The sequence below is a fragment of the Zonotrichia albicollis genome, chromosome 4, assembly GCF_047830755.1.
Source record: "Zonotrichia albicollis isolate bZonAlb1 chromosome 4, bZonAlb1.hap1, whole genome shotgun sequence".
NCBI lineage: Eukaryota > Metazoa > Chordata > Aves > Passeriformes > Passerellidae > Zonotrichia > Zonotrichia albicollis.
In genome coordinates, this window is record NC_133822.1 from 30,772,080 (window position 1) to 30,796,041 (window position 23,962).

At 41.3% G+C, this 23,962-nt stretch overlaps 1 long non-coding RNA gene across 1 annotated transcript in view; it reads right to left on the minus strand.

Annotated features, from left to right (window-relative positions):
• The window catches only part of LOC113459795 (uncharacterized), a 76,861-nt gene that overhangs the window by 15,139 nt on the left and 37,760 nt on the right, over positions 1-23,962 (minus strand). Inside the window, exon 2 of the long non-coding RNA XR_012579991.1 lies at positions 1,617-1,737. This is a non-coding gene — a long non-coding RNA (uncharacterized LOC113459795). The remainder of the gene's footprint in view (positions 1-1,616; positions 1,738-23,962) is intronic.

Consider the following 23,962-nt stretch of genomic DNA (forward strand, 5'->3'; position numbering starts at 1 on the left):
ACAATTATTTTGGTACTCCTTTTGAACAAAACGTGATTGCTCACTCAAACATGGAAGAAACTCTCCATTTTTTAATGTTCTTAATGAGAAACTGGGATTTGCATTACAGAGTACTCTGCTTTGGTAACTGTATAAATCCATGAAAGCAATTTCTAGTCATTCAAACAACTGCATTGTTACCATTTTCTAAGTGAAGTATTTGGGTTTTTCAGTTTGATTTCCAGAGCTAATTTTTCACTTAAATAATTTAAGAAGTTAGGTGTCCAATCCACTGCTGAACAAACCATTGTAGACAACCTAATAAAATAATTCCTCTTCTCAACATCCATTTTCATTGCAAAAGTGAAGCAGCTAGGCAGAAGGAAGAACTGTTTCTGATCAATTTGAAATTAAAGTATTCTTTCTTAATACTTCTTACAATTTCTATTACCAGTAGGTGAAGACACCAACACAGCAAAAGCTCTACACCTGGGCTTCTTTGAAAACCTGATGCTGCTTTTTGTGGATTGCACTCTAAATAATTTAATTAACCTTTGAAAACCCTGCTAGGATCACTTTGCATCTTATTTTATTCATTTCCAATGTGAAGATGACTCTACTTGTTTGCAGTAGAGGAGCATTATGAAAATAACATTCTCACTTGTCTCTAGTGGTGTCATCCCTCCTGTTATCTAGACAAAGACATGTGCAGTCCTAATTCTCCTCCTGCCCTACCCTGATCTGTGCTCTGGCTCAGCTATTGACTAATCTCCAAAATCAAGGGTAACATTTTATGTATTTTTTGCCCCTCTCTCTCTGTGTTGTTCTCTGCCGTTTTACAGCAGTGAAAGCCTCTGCTTTCCCTCTATGCTTTCAGTCAATATCAAGTGTTAGGAAAAAGTTCATTATTTAGCATACTCCCACTTCTTGTTCTCTCTAGAACCTCTAACATTTTCATATCATAGAGATGTTACTGAGAAGCATTTAAATCTAATCTGGGTTCCCAGAAATGCATGGGGTTAATTTTGCATATTTACACTTCATTTTTACGAAACAGTCTTTCCTTCAAGTCCAATCTTTGAGCTGGGGAAGACCTGTTTTCTTAGCAAGAATGTAAGCAGTCTTGAGGGGATGGGAAGAGACGACTTAGTAGGATTAGGTTGTAAGTATCTCATCCCTTCTTTAGGTATCAAGCTGAAGTGTTTAATTTAAGCGACTTGTTGCTCTAAAGTCCTATCAAATCAATAGGCATTAAAACAGAACATTCAACAGATAGTTCTCTTCTTACCTTGACTCAATGCCATCATTTCAAAAAGTAGTCGCTTGGAATACACCTCCTTAGCCAGGTCTCCAGCTTATGCAAATGGTGGGTACCTCTCTCAAGACTGGTGGAATTGTATCAGCTTTTGCAGCTCAGGCTCTGTCCTTGCAAACTTTGCTATGGATGGGATTGGTCTTCCTCATTTTTATTCTCCTCAGTCATAGTGGTTTTGCTCTACCAAAGCAATTTTCCCTCTCATGTATGGTATTCCACGCTATGATATTCCAAATTCCCAAGTGTCCCTGAAGCTGACAGAAGTCAGCTGACAAAAGTAGTGACTGCTCTCCTCCATGTGCCACAACTAGAATTCACTCACCTGCTGTAAAGGGCCGAGCCAAACTCAGGGGCAGCAGAATCTTGTTTGGCCCATGAAGGTGGGAGGTTCTTTGGGTGCAGCTGGGCTAAAACACGGTCCTGATGTTCTCCTTCACAGGGTGCTGTCAGAGAGGAGATAAAAGGCACTTTGTGGAGGACAGAAAAAAATGAAAGGCCTCTGAAAAGAATTTGTCTCAACTTTGCAACCAGCAGTGGTAATGGTTTTTGTTCAGGGATTATCTCCATAGTCCTCTGAGTGAGGGCCAATTTTCCTTTCAAGGCACTGTATATTTAGTTATTTAATCAGGCTAAATTATTCCTTCTCTCTCCAGCCACAGTTAGATCATGGCACAAAATTAAGCACAGCCTTTTATTCCACCTCTTCTTGCCTCTCTGTTTGACCTAGACTTTGGGGAGCCATTAAGTTGCCGGAGATATTGATTTAATAAGGGCAGGAAAATTAAAAAGGACAAAGAGACACCTGACTAATTGGCATTTCCAAGAGTTTTTTGCAACCAGCCAGTGGGGATTTTATAAGGTATGAAGTATTTGCTTTCACATAAATTTCTTCCACATTCTTTCTCTTATGTTTGCTGGGTAAACTTTCTGGAATAAAGTTCACATCTTCTTTGTAAGCTTTATACTTGGGAGGTAATTGAGTTGGCTTTTTGTTATGTGAGCATGTACTCGTTTAATTGCACATATGTGTCTGTGGACACACTATCCCTGCTTCTCTCCTAAATTTGATTTGGAATTAATCCCATGAAAGGCTATTTTCCAGCATTAATGGATAAAAGGTCTTTACCAAGGGGAAAAGTATTTAAATACTAGATTTAATAAAGTTACATTTAGAAGTTGCATTCTGAGAGTAATTAATTTCTCCCCACCATGATTCAGGTGTCTTCTACTGATTTTGTGATTTGTAACCAGTCAGTTTTTATTTTGGAAATAAGGCATAATAAGATAACAATTGAGTGGCATATCAGTAACACATTCATACTGTTGTCAGAGTTACTTGTTATGTCCTGCTTTGCCGTGGTGACCAGCAATGCAAAACTTGGGGAAGATAAGATCCTTACAGAAGATGAAAATAAATACTGTGGTAAACTTTGTCCCAAATCTGGACTTCAGGTGCTGAGCTTAAGGTAGTGATGCAAGCAAGTATTCATCTTCTACATATTGCTATCAGGAATAGCAGAGCAAAGCGCTAGGAGGGAGGTGATGTGAGGGTCTGCAGATGTGCCCCTCAGGCTGAGTAGTCACATTACTCAAACCCTGTTAAGCAGCACAGATAACGTAAACTATACTCTGCAGTGCAGTGCATCAGTTTGATAGATGATTGTCCTGTGGGCTTTTTAAAATTTTCCATTAATCTGGATTTTATTGTATGCCAAGACTTAACAACTCATTGTTATGAGCTGACAACCTGATCTTTTCATTCAATTTAAACTTAGCATTTGTTTAACACTAAGTCAGATAAAATTACCAAGAAGCGAGTTCTGCTTGAAAAAGGATGTCAAGATTAGAGTCAGCTGATTTCTTTGTCACCCCCTGACTGTTAAAAAAATGCACTGTTTCGTTTTCTGGAGAATTCAGTGTCATTCAATTGAAGACCAGTCTCTTCAAGAGCAGCACATTTCCATGTTTTCTATGTTTCAGGGCACCAATAAATTGGTACTAGTTGGAATTAATTAGTTAAAGAATTAGAAAGTTGTATTTTCTGAAGAAGAGGAGGACCATCTTTTATAGCAGTCTGGTCTCTAAAAAGAGCTGGGGTTATAACTACAGGACAGGCCATAAGGAGAAAAATGTTTATTCATGTCTGTCTTTCAAGGTGTTAGGATTTATGTGCTAGACTAGATTCATGCCTTTTTTGAATCCTGGCTTATATCAGAGTTCTGTATCCACGGTCATCAAATGGCTGCTGCTGAGGTATGAGTAAGAAAGCAATGGCACAGGTTTCTTTTTTCAGTTTACCCAGGTAAAATGAATTTATGAAGCAAAATTTTGTCAAAATTTTGCTTCATAACTTTCAGCTTTGACAAAGAATTGGAATTTCTGTCATATTTCAGTACCTCTGAAGTGTCTACTGTATATGGAAGTATTTTAAATATATTTTTGCTCAGAAATAAACTGAAAATGGCCATTTTCAGTCATAGATGATACACTGAAGTGTTCAGGTGCTCTGAGTTGTATCGAAAACCAGGTATTTTTCCTCTCTGAATTATTTTCTATGAGCCCATTTCTGCTTTAATTTGCTGATAAATTTTTGATATGCATAACAAAGAGCAATATCAGCCAAGTGACCTGTACATGGACCTGGCACAATTGTTTGCCTTGTATCAGAAGGGAAACTAATTGGGAATTAGAAACTAATTTGGGAACTAATTAGAAACTAATTTGGGAACCACTGCCTTGCCTAGACACAGAAAAAAAAATATAATCACGATTATATACAATGCCTGAGCAGCCCTGGGATGGCATAGCCTCAGGACAGCAGCAGATGCAATAGAGTCCTCTAGAGCTCACCTCAAGGCTGCAGAGATTGGGTCTTTTGTTTCTCCTGGACTCATTTTCATAAGCTTGATAAAGCTGTTAATACTCATGTCAAATAGCCACAGTTCTGTTTCATCGGAGGAGGCATCGAAAGAACAAGATTTGTTCTTTTCTTTTACAGTGACTGCAGAAGGGCCAAGACAAATCCAAACTAACAGTGTTTGTTAGTTGTTAACAGCCTAATTGCAGAGAATATCAGACCACCAGCTTCCTGAAATCCAACAGTTTTCACCCAGAGGGTTCTAAAGATGGGTCAGATGCTTAGTGAGGGCAAATCCACATTGCATCACAGATTTTGACAGATCACTGTCAATTTACGCCAGTGAAGAATCTTGATCTTGTTCAGTGCTATCAGTACCAACATGGAGATGCAGTAAGGAATTCAGAACACAAGGCAAAACAGACGGTCTGCTCATGTCCTATGCAGTGGACATCTTGTAATTTATGCAGTGCAAAGCCCAGTAACAGAGCTGGGGATCCAAGTGCCTCCTGATAACCGCACCTCCTGGGATTGAGCAGTGCCACAGATAATAAATCTCACTGACGGTACAAAGCTAAGCTTGGAAAAAATTAAATCAACCACTCAGGCAGCCAAACAGCAGTCTCAGCTGTGCTGATTCACCCAGAATGATGGGTTTTCACCGCCTAAACAGATGTTCCCCTAGTACAGGATGTTTTCCATTTTGTATTGTTCATATTGGATTTGTGTGTTGCAGATCAGATCTTCAGCTGCTGTAACCAGACCTGTCTAGCCAAAGGCTGTCAGGACAAGGCTGTGGCTCCCCGCCCCTGTCTCCCACTTCCGTCTGCGGTGTGGGCTCCCCAGGGCAGCCCGGGCTGGAGCAGAGCCATGGCACTGTGCTGCACGTGGCACTGTGTCTCCTGACAAGCTTGCCTGTGAGGCCTGTTCCAGGTGTCAGGAACATTTCCCCAGCTGCTGACACCCATTGCTGGTGATGGTGGGATTGCGCATCTGGTTCCATGTGGTCTTGGTGCCCTGAAAGTCAGTGCAGCACCAGGGGGCAGGACAGCAACGCCCCTTTGCAATACATCCATACAGATATTGCTGTCTAAGCATCTGCTAGTTTTATTATTTTGGCTCTTCAACATCCAAGCTGATCATGCCCAGACAGTCTTTTGCCCTGCTTAGCTCTGCAAGGAAGACATAGCCTTTTTTTGCCTTTTTTTTTTTTTTTTTTTTTTTAACAAGTGGGCAAATAGGGCATGCTGAAACAGAAGAGAATAAGATAAGGAAAGGCAATAAAATTACTGGACAGGTAATATTGCTATGGCTCATTGAATTTATCCTGCATAATCTTCAACTTTCACTTCATTTGATCTCATGAGAATGATTTTGTATTTCAGAATTTCACAGAAAAGTCTGATATTTTCCCTTCACAGTACTATGTTGGATCATTACTGAGAGGTAGAAGGAGGGGAAGAGTATCATGTAGTTTAACTCTTAATGTAAGTGTGAGACTGTACAACGCCAAGTATGCTGAATTATTAATTTCTGTGTGATTACCACTGCAATGCAATAAATAGAATTAGTCTTTACACAGTAGCAATTCCAGATTTCTCTCCATTCAGGAGCAATGCCTTTTAAGTCAATGGTATAGCAGTCTCTTCTTGCTTTGGGCTGTGCTGCTTGATAATAGGGAGGTCTAGTCTGCCAGACTAGAGAGAGTTAGGTCTGTTGGCTCCACCTTAATCCTATATAGAGCATGTGGACAAATATAATCTTGTGTTTGTAGAAAGTGCCAGGCACAAATTCTGAACAAAATGTGAAAGTGCTGTTCTTAAGCTTGGCAAAACATACTTGAAGGTGTTAATATGTGTGAAATCAAATGAAGATCTATATGCTTAACCTTGGAAATCAGCTGAAATGCAGGCTGAAGACTCACCCCTGAGTTTCACTGTCATGAGAAGAAGGATATACTACCTACATGATATAGAAGAAAGGTAGAAGTCTACATAGAATAGTCACTATTTAGTAGTGGTTATCATACAGTGAGAGATATTGGGATTTTCCCTAGTCTAGATATGGGGGCTAGGAGGGTTTAGGAGAGGAATAAGTTGTACTGGTGCCTTTTAGAGCACCATGATCACTGGCAGATGCTGCCTCAGCTGGTTGCTACTGAAGCACTAGATGCAAGCTGTCAGTGTCCTGTCCAGGGACTGATGTGCCAGCAGGACATTTGTTGTTAGGCCAAGACTTTTGCTAACGAGATCAAAGCATGAAGTTACTGTAAGACGAGGATTAGACCATTGACACCTTTGCTTCTGCTTTGACTATTAACCCATAGGGAGGGGAACTGAGGGAGAAAGTTCTTGCACAAAACATCAGTGGAAAATCTCCTGCGCCCCCCCTACTGTATTAGATACCTTTCTGGCTTCAATGAATCCCAAAACTCAAAGGAAGACTTGACCACAAGTGCAAGGATACGATCTGCTCTATATTGGAAGACAAGGAAAGCCATTAATCATTCAAAATTTGCTGAAGTGTTTGTGAACAGCACTCCTGAACCAGAACACAATTTCTAGAGAAACCTGAGCCCAAATAAGTTTTCTTTTGTTGCTTTTTTTGTAGAAGTTATTTTGCACCCACATCCAATTTAAGTAAGTTCTTACTGGTCAGCCTTTCTGTAGCCATCTCCTATAGGAAGTGGAACCTCCTCCTACCATGCAGTGATAGCAGTAAGGGTAGCATTGATGGTACCTAAAAGAGTGATGAAATGAACAATGAATAACAGTATCTGTGAGTGTCCTTGAATCTCATCTCACTAATTGATGCAACTGTTTGCCATATAAAATGTTCAGAAGGGATATTGGTCTTTATAAAAACCAGCCATTTCCTGTGCTAGTTCTTGTAGTCTCCTTTTGGTTTAAAGAAAAACACAGAACCTCTTTATTAGTTGGAGGAGAAAGTCAAAAATCATCATATTCCATTCAAGAGAATATTCTGGAGAACCAAAATTTCCATGTCATTTGAAGAAGATAATCAATGTCTGCAGTGTGCAGCAGGATCCTTATTTAACTTACAGTAATAGACCTAAAGCTCCTTAAATATTATTTTTAGCTGTGGATATTTAACAAGGTTCTTCCTACATAATAATATCCCCAAGCTGTCCAACACTGACAGATGCTGACACATAGGAAATTATATAGTAAAGCCAGTGACCATCTTCCATTAGAAAGGAAAAATGAGGAAATTATAGCCACATATTCAGAGATTTTTAAACCCAGGATAGCTTATGGTCATCCTGTAGTCCGACCTCCTGCATGGCATATCTACAAATTTTACTGCAGCACCTCATGAATTTTTCTGTTCATAATAATGGACTGCTTTTAGACTTTTTATAAAGACTGTGAGGCAGACAATTCAGTTCATTGTATTCAATCCTTATGCCCTTCACAGTTATGAGAAAATATTTGCTCCAAACTTGCCCTGAATTTTGTCCAGCTTTGCCTTCTACGTAATGGATTTTATTATGCCTCTTACACTAGATATGACACCTACAGTTAAAAATTTCTTTCTCATAGTTGTAATAGTTATTCTACCATCTGGGTGCCTGTGAACTGTGATCATATTACTGCTTAAACTTTTCTGGGATAAATCAGATTAAACTTCTTTAGTCTCAGTCTGATTTCCAGACCACAGATCATTCTTGTAGCTCTTTTCTGAATCCCTTCCAAATTTTGATTGTAAAGTTTGGATGCCAGAACTGCATGTGGTATTTCAGCAATATTCTCACTAGAGCTATTAATTGACCCTTTCCCTTGCTTATTTATCTAAGGATCAGAATTGCTCTGGAGGATCATGTTCAGCTGATTATCTAATGTGACCATGAAGTTTTTGCAAATTATATCTGAATCACTCTTTATAGCTTTAAGTGTGAAATAAAGTTTTTGTTGCAAGATGTATGACTCACATTCGGTTCTGAAAATGCAAGTAATAGAAATTACAAGGAATTAATCCTAACAACAAAGTTGTTCCTCCATCACTTTTATCATCCTACATGCCTTTGGTGTTGCCTCAAACTTCTACTGCAGTTGTGTTGTTTTTGTCTACACTCTTGGTATGTGACAGGAGTAGCTGACACGAAGAATAGAACCCCCTCTGGACTCCAGATGGAACACCTCCCTGAATGAGAGTGATTCTGCTTAAAATACTTCCAGAAATATATTCATTAGACAGCTTTTAAGCCATTTAACAGTAATGGATTGTTATGTGGGAGCAAGTTAAACACCTTATAAGATCTATATATTTTCCTTATTGCATCTACTCCTGTCAACCAAGCTGTCAATCTTAACCAAGACTGCAATCAAGTCCTGCAGGTTTACAAATGTTTTTATTAATGACTGCTGCTTAATATCATCACTAATTGCCAATGGAACAGTAACTATCAAGTGAGACTTTCAATATATCATCCTGCTTCCTTCTGAATCTAAACATAAACATTTGTCAAGTACTTCTCCATTTCCCACATTATGATTGATAATTTTGCTATTCTTTACTAGTATTGGATCCATCCCATACAATCCAAAACCAACTTTTCCACCTGAAAAGGATGCTTCTCTGGAATTTGTTGAGAGAATGTATGTGTTTCGACTGCAACATTGGCAGAAAACCTTCCTAGTTTGGTAGAGGAACTGCAGAAAAGGAGAAAATGAGTTCGACTCTGGAGATGCCTGATGTCAGCTTCTCAGCTTTCTCCAATTCTAGTGGGAGACTGTCTGTGTGGGGGCCTCCATATTGGGGTGAGAGGAACAGACACTTGTACATCACTTCGCATGATTATTTTAGCACACTGGCTGGATATGTGCTTTCTAATAGGTTTCCTTTCAGAGCAAAGGCCCCAGAAGAGGCAGTTCCCACAGAACTGGCTGAGTGCTTCAGCCTGCCTCCCATGCCTGCGTCATGTGAGAGAGCTGATTGATCTGCCAGTGGTTAGGAGGTTTCCCTGGCAAGTGCTTCCCTAGGTTCGAGTCCTTGCTCTGATTTGGAGGGGGTCCCCGGCCGCCCAGCTGCACTGGCCATTTCTCTTTCTTCCAATGAATACTTAATTGAAATCAGCTTCAAATCAGACAGAGCAAGTACTTGAATCTGCAACTCCCTTTTATCTCCCGGGAGCTTCCTAACCGCTGGACTGCATACTCTCATTCTCTGTAGCTCTGTTCATATGTAATTATTTACATGGAGTGGAGGGGTTCCAAGGAGATGGGGGCAGAAGAGAGAGAGAGTTAACTAAAAGAGTATGGGGGGCAGGGAGAAAACCTGGCTATCCCTCGCCTTCTGATGGGGGAGTCCAAGCTGCCATCCTTCTCCTGTCTGGCAATGCTTGGGAGCTGGGAGCCAGGTTTTCCCCTCCAGAGGGGAATCACTGAGGCACGGGCCTATTTGTTGTTTGGCCTCTATTCTCTTTCCTTTCTGGGCCTTACATGCGAAAGTTTTGGAAATACAGTGGTTTTGTTCTGATATGTAATGAAAACAGATTTTAAATCTTAAAATAAAAGCCCTCTTTCTTATTTCCTCCCTCTGAATTGTGAAACAAAAATTCTCGTTTCATGGCACGCCCTGAGAACCAAATCCAAGAAGCAGAACTTGCAGCACAAAGATCGATGGAGTCAAACCTGACAAAACCTGATTGTGCATTCCTTTCCCATTTGTCAGCAGCCTCTTCTCTCAGACAAAGACAAACAGACAATAGACAAGGACTTTTTGGAATATGCTCATAATTAGGTTGAGGTATATTCTTTCATTCATCCCTTTTAGTCATGCTGTGGAAACATGGCTCCTATTATTTCAGCCCAGTCCACTTCCCACACCTCCAAATTCCCAGCCTTCTGCCAGGTCTCTTGCTGAAGGATAGATCAGAATATGTCACACACAGTTGTTTAATGAAACAAAAATCAAATCCAGCTCTTCTGTATCTTCATTATGCACCAACCACCTGGTTCAGACACAGGTAAACCTGCACTTTCTATTTTGAACAGCTAGGTTTAGGAATCTCTCCATAGATTGTGGGGGACAATGCTGCAGGAAGAGACACAAGATGTGGAAGAGAAACAGTTTGAGGGCAACATAGCCTTCCCATTGATTAGTGTTGGCAGGCCAGGCCTGTGGTGCATATTCACAGCTTTGATGCACTGATGCAGGTCCGCTTAGTGCAAAGGTGAGGCACCAGCCTCAAAGCCACTGACTGGGATGCTGAGCAAGCACCCACAGTGCAGCAGTTTTCACATCACGATTGCAGCTCTTAATGTAGTGAAATTGGATTAGCACAGTGAAGAAAGAGAGCTTACTGACAGAAACTTGAAACAGGATATTTGAGGCTTTCTCAAAGCAATACAAACCATCCTATGCAGTGGCTTCACTGACTTTTGGGACTTTTCATTATAGGTTACAACCTTCATGTTTCACACCGCATTAAGGATGCAAGCCTACTCCTGTCCCTCTGTATTTTGAATAATACCAAAGATGTTCAAAGCTATTCAAAGTGTTGACAGCACAGCTCTACCTTGCCTATAGCAGAGACTGAAAAGTGCTGTGCTGGAAAATTTATCATACAGAGGTGTCCACCAGCAAATATCTGCAATAGGAGCTGCATCAGTTCTTTCAGTTTGGTTTTTTTCTGCCCACTTTATTCCTTCCCTCTACTCTGTTCCCAAATGCATTCTTCTTGCTTATCCTTGCTTATGACTTGTACGGGTCTATTTAACTGAATTTTCAATACCACACATACCTTTTGAACATTTATTTTAAATATGTCAGAAGGTATTTTTCTCACAGAAATAGTTCTTTTATTTTATATGGCTGATTAGGATATAGAAATAAAATTGCTGAGTCACAGTGGGCAAGATGAGTTAAATGGACAGTTTTGAGTCTTAAGTGAAGAAGCTACTTTAAAAAGGAAAAGCTGTAATATCATATTTCTTAACTGCAGGGCCATTTTCACTCACTGGAAGAACCAGATGGAGTTTTCAGTTAGCATTAGAGACAGATGGTTACAGTGAACTCACTGTAACTCAGGATCATGGAGTAGGGAGGTCACCATGGGTGACCTAGACTGTTAATCTTGAGGGACTCCCTTCACAATTGTTGCAGCAATGCCATAAATCTGGCATTGCTTTTGAATAAATGCTGGTGTAATGCTCTGGGCACAGTAGGTGGTGTGCATGATCCTTGGTGAGAGGAGTGATGTTAACTGTGAAATCCATCTTGTCTGGTCCTGTCTCACATCCCTAAACACACAGGAGTGGAAACAGGCTTTGCTCAGAGACTGTTATTTTAGCAGCAACACAGAAGAGTTGCCTTGTGAAAGTTGCCCAGAAATCAACCTAAACCAAACAGCTCAAACATGGAGGTTGATGACTTGGTTCCAGGCATTGTTTTATTACAGAACAAGAAGCAAATGAAAATTTTGAGTTTTGTGCTGAAGGCATCATGCAAACCTGGTTAGTAGAAACCTTCAGTGCATAAATCAAAGCTTAGCTCAAGCAGCAGGTTAGCTTTGCTATTGAGTTTTAATGTATATAAATGCTTTTTGCAGCTTAAATTATGTCAGCCTCCATATTTATGGAACTGTGGAAGTGCTGAGTCAAAAGTATTCACATTAATAAGGAAGTGCTGGGAACCACTGGGCTGATGCCAGTGTCGAGCAGTATTATTAAGCTAAGAAGTTCTTTGGCATGGCTGAGCTAGGAGCTAGGGAAGATCATACCAAAGTTATCTCTTGAAGATAGTAATTTGATTCATGGCTTCTGATTCATGTGTTTTTTTTGGACTGAAACCACCAACTTTCTTACCAACCAGCTAAGAAACATTGATTATTTTAGAAAGGTTTGACCATATTTTCAAGAAGGAAATATTTTCATATTTTCATTTATCAGGAATGTATCTTAGTAGCAGCCAGTGCCTTACTGATACTTTACTGGTTTGCATCTTGCTGGACACACCACCTGTGGCTGGTGAGAGTTTAAATAGTGAGATTTATTTCTCTGATGCCCTGCACAGATTAGTGCCGCACTACAGCTACTCTCTTGTACCAAGGGGTACCTAACAGATTGAGTGCCCACAATTCTGCCTTTTTTCCATATAGTACTGCTGAGAAGATTTGAGATCCTGGGTAAATACAACAGTTCCTTTGCTTTGGTTGTCCTCAGGTGGTGCACTAAGAGAAAGATGTCTCCCATGTATCTTCGAAGTTTCCTCATCAGAAAAACCTAAGAATATGAAAAGAAGTGGTTTCACCAGTATAACTTTATGTTAAAATTATAATTTTTACATAAAGTAAAAGTTTAAAAGTAACTATTTTTCATTGTTGCTGGTGATTATTATGGGTTCTTTTCCTTGGAATGGGACATACCTATTTATTTATTAAGGTCACTATAAGGCAGTTGCAGTTTCTGGGTGACAAGCCACTTACTGCTCCCTTTTGGATGCACCTCTATCACCGCCCACATGCTTTTTTCAGAAATCTCAGAGTTTTGTGGAAGGATGTGGGAGAAAGTATTATTATTGCAATTTTGTAATCCAGCTATGGTCACACATGACTGGGGCAGATGGAAGCTCTCTGAGGTTTTTCTATTTGTGTTTAAAGGTGGTATATTCCCTAACCTAACATACTCCACATGTCCTGGCCAAAACCATCAAAATGAGATATTGGGAATATCAGTTTTACCAACCAAAGACTGTTGACTGTTGACTAAACAACCATTTAAACCAAGTCTTGTTGGTCATCCCATAGACATGTGTAGCAAATCACTTTCACAAGAAGACCCTAAAAGGCTCACTGAAACCTCAGGGGTTTGTGTTTGTTTTCTTTTTTCCCAGTGGTACATACCATTTGGCTGAAGAAACTTTAAAAGATGGTGGGTTTGGGCCTTATTTATGCTTAATCCATCCTCAGGTTCCTCCACCCTGACAGGAAGTTCCTGGGCAAATAGACTCTGTGTCAGATGAGCAGGGAAGGGGCATAAACTTTATTGTTTTGAATTTTTGTGGTGGTTTGACCAGGAAGGAGTGGGAATTCTGGGATGCTGTGGTCAAACCAATGGATGTTCTGAGTTTCATACTGACACCTGGTGTAGCCAGTGGGGTTTGGACACACCTCCGAGAATACACAGGGGTTAAAAGCAGGGCCTCTGGCCTTGGGAGCCTCTCTTGGGACGTCGCGGCGAAGAGGTCAGATCACCCTCCCCTGTCCAGTCGCTGCTGCTGGGCGGGGGAGGGGCAGCCACGTGGTAGGCCCTGGGCCTGGACAGAGATGGGAGGTGAGGGGGCTTCGAGGATGGAAGGGTGGAAGATCCCAGGGAGTCAGCCCTCGGGCAGCCATTCCCCCCCCAGGAGAGAGAGAGAGAGAGAGAGAGCCGGCGACACCGAATGTGATAGCAGCCGGCCCAGGAGGAGAAGGGGGGAGGAAGAGTGCCCGGCCGGAGCGGCAGCGTGTGGGCAGCGTGTGTGTGGGAGTGCCGCTCTGGGACAGATAGAGACTGAAAGTTTTAACCCCTTTCTTTCATGATTGGGGCCTTGCAAAAATGCTAATCCTCCTCGAAGCTGAATAAGAAGGGAGATAAGAGATGAGATGAGACAAGGACCTGGCCCGAAGAACGTGGAGATGATTGAATGGGAAGAGATGATTTGGAGTGGCCTTTTGGCTGGACTTTTCTTGTGGCCATGGACTCAGTTGTTCCTGTGACACAGACTGCACTTAGGGGGAAGCAGTGGCTCAAAACCAGGAGGGTTCTTCGTGAGGACCCCCCGGCCCCAGGGGGTTGGAAAAATATGGGGGGGACAGATGTCCCAAAAGCAGAGACTGTGCCTTTTTGGAGTGAGACAAGGCATCCTTGAAAGACAACCCTAAAAGCAGCTTTGGTCCATGCGTCAGTGGTGAGAGCACTGGGCATGGAAGGAAGATGTCACAAGCGGCAAAAGGACTTTTTCCGGGCGGTGCCGAAGTGACAGGGAAGCACACGAGGTTTCAGTGTGTTTCCAGGGGAAGCCTATGGAACAAGAAGGACTCCTTTCCTCTTCATGAACTGCAGTTTGAGTATACTAAAGTGTGGGGCCAAGGCTGGGCAGTTGATGATTTGGGAGAATGTATCGGATTGGGAAAGTCAGGTAGTGGGGAGGGGGAAAGTGGTTTTTGTAAGGTTTTCAATTTTTTTTTTCTTTTCCTTATAGTCTTTCCCTATTTTCCTGTAGTTTAGGTAATAAAGTGTTCTTTATGTTTAAGCTAAAGCCTGTTTTGCTTATTCCTGGTCACATCTCACAGCAGACACCAGGGTGAGGGCATTTTCATGGGGGGGCACTGGCTCTGTGCCAGGCTCAAACCATGACAATTTTAAACAGAGATTTGTTTAAAAAGGAAGGAAGCCAAATGTTCTGGGGAGAACAAAAGGGAGGTTTTGGTGAAGTGGTATTTGCCACAATTGCAGAGGAAGACTTTTGGGGCTGGATTCAGCTGTTGTGTGGATGGGTGCAAGTACAGGCAAACTGTTGATTAGGGCCGAGCTGTACCAGATGTGCATCAGCATATGAGAGTGTGCAGCTTCACTTACAGCATTTTTATTCCTGCTCATGGCAGGCTGCTTTTTCTCTTCTTTCAGCTCTCTCTTGCTAATTGTTCATGATGAACAATTGCCTACTCCTTGTAATTGGAAGGGCATTACATGCCATGGATGCCATTGTTGCAGCAAACCACTTCCTTGTCATGGCTCTTATGTCCTTGCTTTGTAAGAACATAAATGAGCTCTTGTTTATCATCTGAAAATAGGGTAACATCAAATTTCTGCATCTGTCCAACTGAGCATCTGCAAGGTCTATTGTGCAGACGTGTTTAACCTGGCCTGGCACCAGGAGCATTATTGCTGTCCCTAGAATGGCCTGGGATGCAATTGGATGTCAAATCCCCATACATTACACAGACTTGAGCAGATTACTGCAGTTTGCCACGAGCTTGGATTGTCTACTCACTTTAAAAAGAAAAGCTAGGACTTTTCTTTGTGAAACTTACCACACCCCTTACAATGCAAATCAAACAACAGAAACACAGAACAAGCTGGGTTGGAAGGGATCTTAAAGATGATCAAGTTCCAAGCTCCCTGTCATGGACAGGAACACCGTCCATTAGATCAGGTAGCTCAAAACCCCATTCAACCAGGCCTTGAACACTTCTAGGGATGAGGCATTTACTACTTTCCTGTTCCAATGCTTGACAACACTTTTGGTGAAGAAATTTCTCCTAATGCCAAAATGAAATCTCCCATGGTGTGACTTGAGGCCATTTTCTCCTGTCCTACTGCCTGTTACTTGACAGAACAGACTGAACCCCACCTCCCTAAAACCTCTTTCAGGTTCTTGCAGAGGAGCCATGATATCTGGACTCTGTGCTGACAGTCAAGCATCCCAGTACACAAATGCATCATGAGAGTGTCTGTGGGACATCTGCTCTGCTCCTGCCAGTTTCCCCAGAGCCCATCAGCTCCCTAGCCCTTCAAAGCATGGGCACAACCCTAGAACAGAGTTTGCAGTGACACGGGGACATACCCTGGCGATTACAAGCCCATTTTGCTCAACAGAGCTTCAAAACATTAAACTGTCTTCTAAAGACTCTTTAGTAGCAGTTATGGGTTGCTCATGTGGTCCACAAAAGCTGTGCTGCTAAGATAATATTTCAGCTCCCCAAGTCACATATGACAGGGATACCTCAACATGCTGTGGGTCTGGTCAAGACTTGAAGACCATTCAAGTGAAATTAAATGGCTTTCTCAGCAGTGCTTATCTTACTTCCCTGATTTGAGGAAGGGTTGCATGTGTCAGGAAATGAGGCTGACATAAACCGTAGATCTGTTCCTGGTTCCCTGTCAATGTTAACTGCCTTGCCCACACTTGAATTTCTCCCTTGCAGTTAATCCCTCAAGTACCACCTTAGGCTATGAAGTGAGGTGTCCCCCTCCTTCACTAGGTAACACCTCTGGGGCTCTCTGTTGCTGAATCCTGGGAGAGCTGAACCATGTTATTATTTTCCTGTAGAGGATGGGAGAGTGTTTCTGCTGGTGCTGGGCACACAGGGAGAGCCCTGGGAAGACAAGAAAGGACTGCTAGTATTGGAATGGCATTTGTGTGCATGCACCTTCTAACAAAGGTATATTATAAGGTATACTATGCTTAATGGTCCTTCAATGGGCAGAACCCTGGACTAGTCATCCATAGCTAAAACACAACTGATTATAACCTACAGAACATAGGTAGAACATAGTTTAGAGGTAGCACTTAAATTAATGGCATGTGCTAATTGCCAGTCATGCTGATTTTACAACACAGGCAACATTTCATTGATGGTCTAAAAGAGAAGGGTAAATAAAAGGCAAGCATAAAGCCCAATGTAGCAAAACTAATTCTACAGAATGGCTGCTTGCTTTTTCATTTCACCAGTGGAAGTCTCTAAAATAAACAGAACAACCAATTTAAAGCAGATGCATGGAACAACAATTAGATTCTGTCTCTGGTTTTAGTCTTTTTAAACCACAGTGTTTGGTTCTCAGAGCTCAAAGGAACTGCAGACCAAATCAGAAGTTTCTTATAAGTTAGCAGTGTGGAGGAAGCAGATTTATGGCTGTTTAACAAGGCGAGATGAAATGTCCCTGTTTAAACAACCAAATTTAAAAAAAATATGCTAGTGATGGAATCTGGAGATGAACATCCAGAGCTCCTGCCTGTGAACTTGTTATCAGCTTGGGGACAATAGAGCTAAGCAGTAAATGGCCAGCTCAGGCACTGCTTCTTAATCAATGAAACAGTGAACTCACGATCTGGTAGTTGCTATCCTGTGTGGCACAAAAAATGAGATCTGGAGTGAATCAAAAATGAAATGCGTTAAAACAGGGCTTATTACTGAGAAGTAGCACAATCACATTTTTACTTCCCTTTGTAATTTTGGGAGGGACTACATAACGAAATAGCAAATACAAAAAAGACCTCTGGAAAGCCACATGGGTCTGATTTCCCATTTCCCTGCCCACTGTGTCATCGTTTACCTCAGAGGCTTTGCATAACTGTGTGTGACTACCCACAGCTTCTGATCTCGTGAGACTGAAGTCATTCTTCAAACAGCAGTCAGCTTTTAAGGACTCAGTGGAGGGGGACATGATGCTGGGCAGGACAACTAAGCTAAGACAAATAAATGTTTTTCAGACAGGGGAGCAAATGCTGGAAATTCCCTGGGGAGCAGGCTTGTGACACAGTTATATCATTGCAGACAGTTTTTCAAAGCTGGGGGTGGGTTGGGTGCCTCTTGACAGCCTGGCTCAGACAAGCTGTGCAAAATAGAGGAGTTTACCTGTGTGTGTTTGCGCAGGGTTACCAGGACGCTTGCGGAGAGCCAAAATGGTGCTGCAGGGAAGTTACACAAACTTACTGGAATCTCAGTAGGGTCTGTTTTGGTTTGGTTTCCTTTCATGCAGTTTGAACAGATAATTTAGACATTTTCCCACTAGCAGTTCCAAAACCCTTAAGAGCAAATCACCCTTCATCTCAGGGCACGTTGCAGAAGGGCTGTGACATGCCACTGCTTGGTGTGAGGGTGGCCAACCATCTGCACCATGGGCAGAGAGGAGACAGATCAGGCTGTGCCCACAGGTGTTACCCTCAGCCACAGCACCCATATGGATCTGGAAATGCAGGTTATTTTACCTGTCTTTGCCATGTTTTGTGTTGCTGATGCAGAGTCACCCAGACACGGAGATACAAAAGAGAGAGATGATGTTGTGGTTGCAGCAGGCAGGGAGGGATTCAGCTCAGGGGAACATGCTTAATGCAATGAGGAGACCTGGAGTGCTTTACATTAAGGTAGGGTCTAGTCCATTACTTAGCAACCATGCTGTCACTCATTTTTCAGTATTTATCATGTTTCTGCCTCTTTCTTTGCCTTTTTTTTTCCCCATTGTGAGTTATTGATCTTTAAGTGGTTTCTCTTTAAAGGCCCCATAAATAGACATTAAGTAGCAGCAGAATCTGCAGGCATGCAGATGACATGGTGCCTGATGAACCACCACTAGAACTCAGTAGACATCTACCTTGTCATGTTCTTTGAAGGCTCTTATCCTGATCCAAAAGATCCTACTGATCATTTTTTTCTCCTTGCATTTACAGTTCCAGACTGTGAGATCATAGGACAGCCTGGTATTTGTTAAAATTTCCAAATGTGGAGTGAGTACCTCCCTCTCCCTTTTGCTACTCACATACATGTAATTAATTTGTGTTCACAGCTTCCCATTCTGATCTCCAGCCTTATTTTAAAACACTTCTTATGTGTACTTTCAACATGCTTTGGTCTATTTCTGTGTAAAACACTCAAAAACAGCATCAGAAATTATGAAACCACTTAAGCGTTTGGATAAAAACAAAATCCCAGAATTTGTTTATATTCACAAATGGTACCTATTTAAACAGTTTTTGCAACTGTTTTTTGCTTCCTCTGGCAGCAAGTTTAATTTTTAAAAATTTGAATTTAATTCCAAAAGAATAAATAGGACAGCAGATATTTACAGAAAAATTTGATTGTTATATTATGAAAAGAGCATTTTCTCCACAGCCTTCCAAATGGGATCTAAACAACATCTTGCAAAAGACTAAAACATGATCTATCAGTCCAGCACAGAAAAAAATTATAACCCCAAGTATTCTTGTAATAACAAAACATTACAGATAAACTGAGTAAAGGCTGCAGGGCCATTCTGCTACCCTCTGTTTCTGCTCTATCCTATTAAGCTCTTTCTGCAGCACAGTGAAAGTCAGTGTTATGAAATGGGTATCTAAATTCTACATAATGTTCTTTTAAATGCATTAATTAAGAAAATGCATGTGCTTTGCTTGTAGAGAAGATCTTAGGCTCTAAGAAGCCTTGCAGAAAAGTGAAAGTGTGGGATGATGAGCAAGTTGTCCAGCCCAGAGCTTGCATGCTGCAACCCTGTCCCTGCAGCCTACCTTTGAAACAGCAGAAAATATTCCAGAGCATGGCAAGCAGGAGGCAAGCAGCCATCTGGATGTTTGCGTATTTTGATGGACATGATGACAACGTTGGTGAATGACAGGCCCTTTACCCTGAGTCCTGCTGCAAAATACCAGTAATGAAGGAATACAGCATTCAGATGCCACATGAATTCATTCCTCATCTTCTTCAGAAACAATTAATGTCTAACTAAGGACAAGCCTGTCTTCCTGGTTAGGTAAAATTGGAAGGAGAGTAAAAGTTGTCACAACTTGCAAACCAATGGGGAACAAAAGCACCTTTTCCTGCCTACAGCAGACTGCTATGATTTATTGATGGATTCCACCCCCAGTATTTCAGTGTTAAATTCTATTTGCTGCTGGTTTTCCTTCTCTAGAAACTGAAGTATCAGACTGATTAAAATATGAGAAAATATACAAGACGTGTTATTTTTAGGCAGCTTTTCTATTGGGAGAGAAATATACAGGGGAAAAAAAACAACAAAAAATTTGACAATTTATCATCATACAACTATGAGTAAGATGATAAATAAAAGTAGTTAGACAGAAATTAAAATACACTTTTATCCCTGGTGATTTTGACCACTTGCAAAGTCTTTAGGAACCTATAAAGTGTGGCCTTGTCATTAACCCAATATGCCTTTGACAGGGAGAGGAGTGTCTTCATTGTAAAGGCATTTGAACATCCTACACTCAGAGCTGATCCTTGTTGTATCTCATGACATCATTTCAAATGTTTTAGTGGTTACCAGCTGTTGTACTGGACAGTAAAGGAAGCTGATCAAAGCTCAGCTCCAGAGACATGTTGATGGTCTGGATTTTTTTGTAGTGCTTCTCCCTAACCAAACCCTGCATTTGCCTCCAGAATCAACACGTGCATATGCGTCACAGGTCTGCAAAGAGAAATGGCTTTATTTTGGATTTTTTTTTTCCAAGGAATCAGCTTGCTCTGAACATGTCTTTGCCCTAAGAACTACAAGAACTAAGTGCTAAATATTGCACCATGATACCCTTTTTCTCCCGGAGAGAGTCTTCACAGAGGGAAAGGAGGACCTTGGCATTCTGTGCATTCCTGGTTTGCAGTCAGGTCAGCTTAAAAAGATAAAGTGCAATCTGCTGCTTGCTATCTGTTATGAGAAATAAAGCCTGATAACTTCAGAGTAATATTTAGCTTGTCATTCTTGGGCTATTACACTGAGTTAGGAGTGCTAAAAAAAGGGATTTATTTCCTTCTCTCTCTCTTACTGTAATAAGTCTCAGATTATTAATGCTGCAGGCTTCAAAGTCTGTTTTGTTCATAGCTGCTGGATGGAGAACAGGGGAAAACAAAGACCAGATTTGCAATGGTCTGGGCATTAAATCCTTTCAAGAAGTGTCTTTTGGCACCATTGTGAAGAGCTATTAATGACATTCCTGGATGACTGCAGAAAAATAACAAGTTTTTTTTAAATGGCTATAAAATCTTCGATTAGCTACCTGACAAATAGGTGTTTTCAGTTGATTTAGGGCCCAGATCTGCTTTCTGCTAAGGCTTTCCTATAAAGTCTTTTTCAATTGCTGCTTTATAGGAGCATGAAAGGGAATCAGGGCCCACTTTAAATGGGGATTGGGATTTCGGAATGCAGCCACCTTCTTGACAAACAAGCAAGTATGGATCAACCATGCCCAGAAATGAATGGGAAGCAGCAACTGCAACATTTCATTACATCTGCAAATACAGAACATTAAAAAAGCAAGCAAGCAAACAAACAAAAATCAACCAAAAAGCTCAAAAAAAGTTAAAAACTCTAAAGAAAAAAAAAGAGTAGGTGAAGTTGGGGATTCTGGCTGGCTCAGAGTAACAAGTATCTCTCAGGTGTGAGTATCTGAACTATATGAGCAGACTGCTGTGTTAACCTCACCACTTTCTAATGGCTGACCTCCTGGGAAAAGGACCACTGGCTGCTTTTCCCAGATAGGCAGAATTTTTAAAATCATCCCGGAGGTTTCCTTTTCAAGCTTACTTGAGTTTTTCTAACTTTTGAAGCATTATTCATTGTGTCTAAATATAGGAAAGTGTGTCACAACATGAAGAACCTTTATCTGAAGCTTTTCCTGTGACTCACACATGTACTGTTTAGGTTACTACATTCATTGCAAGTGCCTGCTCCAGACAGAAATGGCAGCAAGAGTTGCTTAAACCAGTTCAGACTTTTCAGCTTTGCAGAACATCATCCAGCATGTTGCTAGGTGCTGACTCCAGGAGGCATCACTCCCTGTTCTCAGGGCAGTGAACACTTGTAGTAGGTATGCTGATAGTACCTTTCTAACTAGGCAGATACTGAGATCAAGCAAGAGAATTGGTTAGGGAATGAGCTGTCTCAGAATTTAAATATTTCCTTTTATATTTTGCAATACCCAGAGGGTTAAAGCCCTCAGGGATATGTAAAAAAGAAGAGGGAGCAATATCATGATGCTCCTTCCTTTTTATTTTATAATTCTCAAATGATGCTGGCCAGGTAGACCCACCACCAGAAACCTTTTCATTAGAGGAAAAACAGAATTTTTTGAATGTCATCTATGTGTATGCAGTGAAACGATTTATTACAAAAAAGCAAGTTCATGCACATGTGGTCCAATGAGCCAGGTTATTTTAGCAGAGGACACACAGCAGACCAGAGTAGTCACAGGAATTAGGACACAGTTCAGAGGGGAAGTTCTGGTATTGCCCATAGCTGAGTGACAGCAACTGGGAGGTCACAGAGCAGTCAGTCAGAAGCACAAAGCCAGGCAAGACTTACTGACTGCACCCTTAAAAGATTCTCTGCTGTAGGAATTCTTAGTGGGGGGTAACAAATTTCTTGCCTCCTCTTACTGGAAGAGGTGGGAAGCAAGGTCATTTGTGGGAGTAAAATGCACTTGATCTGATAATTTCCTCATGTCACTTGTGGGTCCTGTCTAATCCTTTTCTTTGGCAATGTTTTTGTCCATCTGTGTTTATCTCTACTCTGAGTGTCCCACTGGCTTTTAAATTTGTGGATGTGCTCCAGATTCAGTGATGAATTTGGACTTTATGATATTTATATCTCCACCCTTGACTGTTGCACAAGATTACACCACTGGAAAGTTTAACCCCAGGTTTTAAAAGAGTTATTGATTTAGGGGAGAAAAAGAAAAAGATAACTTTTTTGTCTTTAAAAAACATAGAGAGGAAAAAGTTGAAGAGGGGGTTAACTTTTAACTGTGTTCAAGAGAGCTTGAACATCATCAGACGGTGAGATCTGTGAAGTATGACAGGATGAAAACATGCTCCCAATGAAAGCAAGTTGTTGCAAGTGGGAGAAGAAGTGAGGAACAAACCCCAAAGCAACATGATCCTGAATTGTGAGAAGTAGATCTTCAACCTATTCCTAGCAAATAAAAATGCTGCAGTTGGTCTTATCAGATGATTGTATAGTAGGTAGCAGAAGAGAAGAGAAAGTGAATGGAGGTGGTGTTTTCCAGATGAAGGACGTCCCATATGCCAGGACAGTCTCCTCTGATCCCAGCTGCCCTGGAAGAGAACAAGCAATCTCAGGCAATCTGTGCTTCTGCCAGCTGTGACTGGCCCAAGGCCCTTAGCAGCTTCCCCGAGATACAGGTGGTGGGGCTGCCAAAAAGTCCCTATCTCCCTTCCCAGTGCAGCTCCCACTACTCCCTGTGTGCTCCTGGTCCTCTGGTGGTGTCCCATGCCCCTGTAGCAGCAGCTGCACATCCTCCCTCCTACCACCCACTGCCAGGCTGCCAGCCCTTCTCTTCCCCTCGGGCAGTCAGGGGAATGAGTTTTACTCCTCCAGGACTGTTGATCATTCCTTGCACTGATGATTTATTTAAGGGATGAAACCATGACTAGCAGTTACAAACTTTTGACTGAATGTTTTCATTCTTAGGCTGTCACAGACCTCTATTTTTAGTCAGCTGGAACAGTGGCAGGATTATCAGCATTAGTAATTTCTGGTGTTTGTGAGCATTTTCAGATTCTTACCCAAAAGGAAGAATTCCTTCTGAAATATTTTATTTCATCTTTTAAAATAATTTAGTAAAGTTGGACTTTCATTTTTAACTTTTATTATGTTAAATTGCCAAAGCCAAGAAAACCACCAGCAGCTTTTGTTTGGATGCTTTTTTTGGTTGTTGTTACAGTAGAATATTGCAAGAATCAGACTAATCAACAGCACAAAGCAGGAGGCTTTTTTTAAACAGTACTGAGAAAGATGCACAACAGTTGACATCTTTAAAGCGACTGAGCACACTTCATCTATTATTGAAATTAATGAAGTTTAGAGCTTATCAGTACTATTGATGATCAGACCTTGTATCTTTCTGCTTTGGTTTCCTTGAAGTTAATTACACTTTGATTAAACTCTGGGGTTTCTTGAGTGTGACTACATCCTAGGAGCATTACAGGAATTTATCTGGGACTCAAAACACCTATTGCTTTTCCCTGAACAGGGGTGACGAGGAGCAAAACAAGCAGCTGCACATGGCATCAGCTTTCCTACACAAGGTTGTTGTGATTACTCACCTTTGTGCAGTACATGGTGTTTTATAAATGGTAAGCACTCTGCAATAAACTGATTGTTGTTGTTGCTTGTAAAGGCAGAAAGAGAAAAATGGCTACATTAGTAAGAATTAAAGATACCAAACTATTGCATCCAGAGTTAATGAGAATTCAGGTCTCTATCCTCAAACATATTCTGTTGAAACTAATGCTTAGCTCCGGCTGGATGAGACTGTCTTTCTTCTACAAAGTTCCACCT